The sequence below is a fragment of the Myripristis murdjan genome, chromosome 9 (assembly GCF_902150065.1).
Source record: "Myripristis murdjan chromosome 9, fMyrMur1.1, whole genome shotgun sequence".
Lineage (NCBI taxonomy): Eukaryota > Metazoa > Chordata > Actinopteri > Holocentriformes > Holocentridae > Myripristis > Myripristis murdjan.
Genome location: NC_043988.1, coordinates 1158030 through 1164029, shown reverse-complemented (window position 1 = coordinate 1164029; position 6000 = coordinate 1158030).

Genomic DNA, 6000 nt, shown 5'->3' with positions numbered 1-6000 from the left:
GGAGGGGCAAGTGCGGATGAGGAGACAGTGCAGAGATAGAAAAAAAGTCAGGGCTGCTGTTTTTCCCCTCCAGTGCCTATATTCACACACATCTGCACTGGACAATACAGAGAATATGAGACAAACATGACATAATAATGATAACAACAACAACAACAATAATAATAATAATGAAAAGAAGAAAACCCATTCAGACTAGCAGCTCTGATGAGTTGAACTGCACATGTTTCCTTTAGGATTTACAAAAAAAGAGACAGGGAAAAAGAGGAAATGAGCAAATGAAGGAAGTCTTCTATATGTGTCAGCTTGATAGTCCAGTAATTTTAGGCCAAAATTGGGGTCAACCTAGGACAAATTGCAAGAGAAGCAAACTCAACTGATTTTGTATCCTCAGTTTGTCCTGAGTGAGGGAAAAAAAAGTCCCAAGAAATCCCATTGGTGGAAAGTTTTGAAAATCACCTATTTATGACCACATATTACCAAAAAACACTGTTTTTAACACACTGGGGAAAGGGGTTCAACATTTGACTTTCAGATATCACTATAAAAATTCACAAGTTGATTACACACACATAGACAAGAAAAAAAGTCAATTACAAGTTCTTTGAATTATTCTGTTTACACATGCATATCACACATTATCTGTTGTGATATGCGCTAATAAGGAATATAAGGAATAAATGCCAGAAGAGACATTTAAACAGTGAATTAGAAGGTTATTATATATATATAGTAACCTTGAATTAAAAGGTTACTATATAACAGTCAATTAAAAAGTTACTATATATATAGTAACCTTTTAATTCACTGTTTAAATGTCTCTTCTGGCATTTATTCCTTATATTCCTTATTAGTGCATATCAAATCAGATAATGTGTGATATGCATGTGTAAACAGAATAATTCAAAGAACTTGTAATTGACTTTTTTTCTTGTCTTTATGTGTGTAATCAACTTGTGAATTTTTATAGTGATATCTGAAAGTAAAATTTGGAACCCCTTTCCCCTGTGTGTTAAAAACAGTGTTTTTGGTAATATGTGGTCATAAATAGGTGATTTTCAAAACTTTCCACCAATGGGATTTCTTGGGACTTTTTTTCCCTCACTCAGGACAAACTGAGGATACAAAATCAGTTGAGTTTTCTTCTCTTGCAATTTGTCCTAGGTTTTTTCATAAAATGACTGGACTATGAGAGTTCATGAAAAGAACAAAGCAGTGTTGAAGGGTCTGTGTAACAGAGCACCAGGTGTCACTGAAATGTTTGATACTGTCTTTCAAGGATGGTGGAAGTCTCTCAAGGTTACTTGTCAAGTCTGTTAACAAGTAGAGCCAGTGGTGTATGGATACTTTGGATCTATCTTTCCAGCTTTGTCATGTTTTTGGTGATGCTAAATGAGATAAGTATGAATAGTTTGAGTTGTTTGGGTGTTTGTAATATCAAGATGTCACCATGCAGTGTGACGATGGAACATGCAGGGATGCTGAGGCCAAGGATCCTTGATAGTTTGCTCATGAGCCCTGATCAGACATTTTGGATGTATGGGCAGAGCCAAAGAGCAAGAAAGTTATCTACTGACTTTGGACAATGTACACATGTAATACTTGTGGTGAAGTTTTCTGGTGTTTATATGGGTTCGATGGAGAATTTTCTACATTGTTAGCTGGGTTTTGGAGGACTTGACGTGACCCTTCCCTTTGCAGAGGTCAGGCTGGCTGCATACCTGCATCCCTCCTCCTCCTCCTCTGACCTCATTAGGATGAATATCATCCGTATTGCAGCCATACCTTCAGTCTTGTCATCGGAAACAGCCAGCACACCCCGTACATTTAAATGTATCGTATACAATGTTTTGCAGCGATGTGTAGTGTTGCAATGGGTATTTACTCTCTGAGCTTGTCAGAAAATATTTGCATCATTTATTGAGGTGCAAAACCTCTCTCCCCAGTTTACTTTAGGAGTCTGGGTTCTGAACCTTGTTTGTTATCTGGCAGCAGCAACTGTGAGTAAAAATGCTCAGGGCTGTCTGGTCTCTTCAGCTGTGACTGGAAATCCAGTGTGTAAAGCTAGAATTTGCTGTGCTTTTGTCATGTATTAGTAAAAAAAAAAACAAAAAAAAACAGGTATGATTGTTACGACCCCGGGGTCATAAAAAAATTTTTTGTGTATTTCTATGTGCTTGATCTCTGTGCTGGTGGATCTTTTTGTGGATCCCTTTTCCTTCCTTTGGTGAACCTGCTGTGATGTCTGTGTGATGGGCTGCAGGCAAGCTCAGCTGATTGTGACTGTGTGTGTGTGTGTGTGTGTGTGTGTGTGTGTGTGTTGCTCCAGGAGCTGATTGGTTCCAGCATCTAACAACGCAGTTTAAAGGCCGGCTTCTGTCAGCTCCTGTGGGCTCTCCTCTGTCCCCCTCCAGCCAGCGTGCTGCCAGTCAGTCTGTTTTGTGAAAGGTGTAACTATTTATCAATTAATATGCCAGCCTAAGGTCAGGACAGCAGGGTGGAATTTTTTTTTCCTGTTCTTTTCTCCTGTTTGTGTTAAGTTAGATTAGCCCTTTATCTTTTCATTTCTTTCATTTGTGCAGGTGAGTTTAGGTAAGAGTAGGTTGTCAACTTTAGTTCTGCAATTTGTTGTTTTGCCCTTTCCTCACCCTGAATCCCGAACAGGGCCGCAAATCTCTTTTTGCTGGAGATTCTTGGGATCTGGGAAGAGGTGGGTCTCTTTTACTCTGTTGTGCCAGGGTTTCCCCAAGGCCAGGTCATGACAATCATATTTCAAACTACTCATACAAACAAAAACATGCAGCCTACAAGTAGTTTTGATAAAACTTTTGCTTTGAGAGTCTACATTGTTATGACATTGTTTAGGATCATACTGAATATGATGAATGTATATGATCACAGCTTAAAGGTGAGCAAATTTATTTTAATTTATTGTATTGTATTATAATTATATGCTAAAAAAAAAAATTGATTGATGATTATAGTGGGGGGTTTTTTTTCATCCTAATTTTCATTTTCACTGAAAATAAATAAATAAATAAAATGGCAATGATGTGATTTTTGCTGTGGTCTGTAACAAAAAACAAACAAACAAACAAACAAACAAACAACAACAACCAAAAAAAAAAAAACAGTTCTGTGATTTGCGTAGTGCACTTTCTGCTAGTATTTAAATGAGTTGCTCAGCCCTGGTGTTCACTCTCTGTATCTAAACTCACCACATAGGGAAGCAGCATACAAATATTCCATGACTGGAATATCAGATCGAGGTATGAATCCCCCCTTATCTACTGTATGACAGGCTATACCAGTGGTTTTCAAACCTTTTATCTTCTGGACCCACGAGTTAACTGTTATTAAACTGTGGACCCCCATTTGAAGTAATTTTGTCCTATAGGGCCATTTTGGTTTGTGTTTAATCTTAAATGCTTGTAAAAGGCGTCTGAATGCAGCCTCATTGAAATGCAAGAAATCTGATGCTGATACAGCATTGCTGATCTTACCTTTAAATACATCAATTTAATTACTAGAAATTTACTTTTATTTTTTGGGGGGTAATTTTTGTTAATTTTCTTAGAATTTCTTCTATCATTTGTTATTCAAAAATACTGTTTTCTTCTAATTGTTTAAAACATAAATTTCTGGACATAAGTGTGTTTTCTATTTAAAAAATGTTCCTAGTCATTTTTGGAAATTGCCTTTTTTTTTAAGTAATCAAATGAATTTGAACAAAGGGTTTCAAAGGGTTAAACTGTTTTAATGTCATACTTGAACACAGACAAATCATGGTGAGATTAAACCATAAATAAGAAAATATCAAAATTACCCCTCACACTTTTTTTGCCTACGCTGAAAAACCACTGGTCTATACAATGCAATGCAATTAGATGTAAGTTAGACCTCCTCCTGTCACTAAGATTTCATTACCATCCACCCCCATCTCCTGGTGTGAAGCCTTTAAAGACAGAACTTCTTTCCACGTGTGTGATGATAGCATGCTATGATCCTGTGTTGTTCTATTCCTGTCATGCAGCAGCTGGAGCTCGCTACTGGTAAGTGGAGCTGGTGATGTAGCACCCTGTATCACTGCTAATGAAAATGAAATCCACCCATCTCCCTGTGCTAATCAGCTCCATTGTAACAGCTTGACTGACCGCATCACTTAGTGTTGAGTTGGGAGATGTTCAAGGAAGAGGATGTTTGTTTTTTTGTTTTTGCAGAGGGACATTTTCACACTTCCACTCCTGTCCAAGTCCGCCATGCCCACGCAGCTGATTAGTGGTGACACTCTTTGCAGGAAAAGTTTGAGACTTGCAGATTCACACCTGGTCTTGACAGGCCCAGTGTCAGACTGTATTGTCCATCAGCTGTTGTCAGCTGGTTGCTGATACTGCGGTGGGAGATGCAGTGAAGATGGGGGCTGTTTGGGTTCATGAAATTTGAATTGTAATGTGTATGATACTAGGTGATGTGCACAAAATCAAATATCACTATTGTGAACCAATATCTCAATTTTAATACTGTGGTGATATTGTGGGGATGATTATTGGTGCTTTCATAAGATATTTACACACACGAGAGATTTTTGCTAAACAATCATAAGCAATGTGGATATCTTGATCATGCAGATACAGACAATTTACAAAGCAGCTACAGCCGTCTAATAGGTTCAGAAAACTGCATCCTTTTACTGTAAATAATCCTTTAGAACCAGACATCTATGCCATATCATGATATTACAATGTCTAAAATCCCATATATCTAGTCTAATATCACAATATTGATATAGTATCGATATATTGTCCAACCCTATGTGGTACATAAGGATGTTGTGGTCTATAGCAGGGGTTGCCAAACTTTTTGATGCTAAGACCCACATGCAGAGGTATTACTTGTCCCAAGGCTGATATTTTGTGAAGTGAAATAATGCTGTAAAAAAGTACTTAAGCTCTCAGTGCACATATATTCATCATTAGGCTGAATTCTGTATTTGTTCTAAAAGCTCCTACATTCAGTATGAGCAAATTGGTAAAATGTATTTGTTGGACATTATATGTCATTTAAATTCCTAGGGGATCCGATGTTACCACGTGCCACCTTTTCCAGTCAGCAAAGACAATTCCAGGTGCTTCCTCACCATTAGGTCACTGACTGGCTACAAAACTGTGTCAAAGATATGATTCATATTTTCTACCTGGTTCCTCTTTTGTTTTGTTTGTTTCTGGAGTGTGATCCATATTGTTTTTAGGAAGCACATTGGCTACTATTGGTTTTAATAACTACTCCATGTTGTCAGCTAACGAAGAAGGCTGCTCTCTTTCTGCAGACATGGTCACGTTTGGATGGCATCATGGGTAATTGTTTTAGGGGGTCTAATGGACGTAGATGCACTTCCATTGCGTTTTTCTGTCCTCTGTTAGAAAAGGATGTATTGATGTAGCATTCCCACAACCCACGACCCACCTTTCTCTATGCTGGATCCCATCAGTGGATCGAGACCCACAATTTGAAAATTACTGATCCATACTGACCTGTACTACCTGTCATAACAGCCATAGGTGAAAGGTTTGGATGTGGACAAATGTTGTGGTTAAAAGGACCACTTTGCTTAAATTTTTGCTTAAATTGATTTACAAGGATACAAGGATAAAAGGAAGTTTATTGGTCATTATACAACAGGTTGTATTGGCAGCGATGTTGTTCTTTATGTGCTGGAGAACCAGTTTCTCAAAGCACTTCATCAGGATGGGGATGAGTGCCACAGGGATGTTATCAGGCCCAGCAGCTTTACTCATATTCACTTTCAGTAGGACTTTCCTCACATCCACTGTGGATACTGACAGTGGCCGGTCCTTTGGAGGCGGAGTAGACTTTACAGCTGATTCCTTGTTGAGGAGGTCAAAGCGAGCATAAAATGTAACGTGGCCTCACACATGATGGGAGCGCTCCTGGTTTTGTAGCCTGTCACATTTTTGACCGCCTGCCACAAGTCTTTGCTGT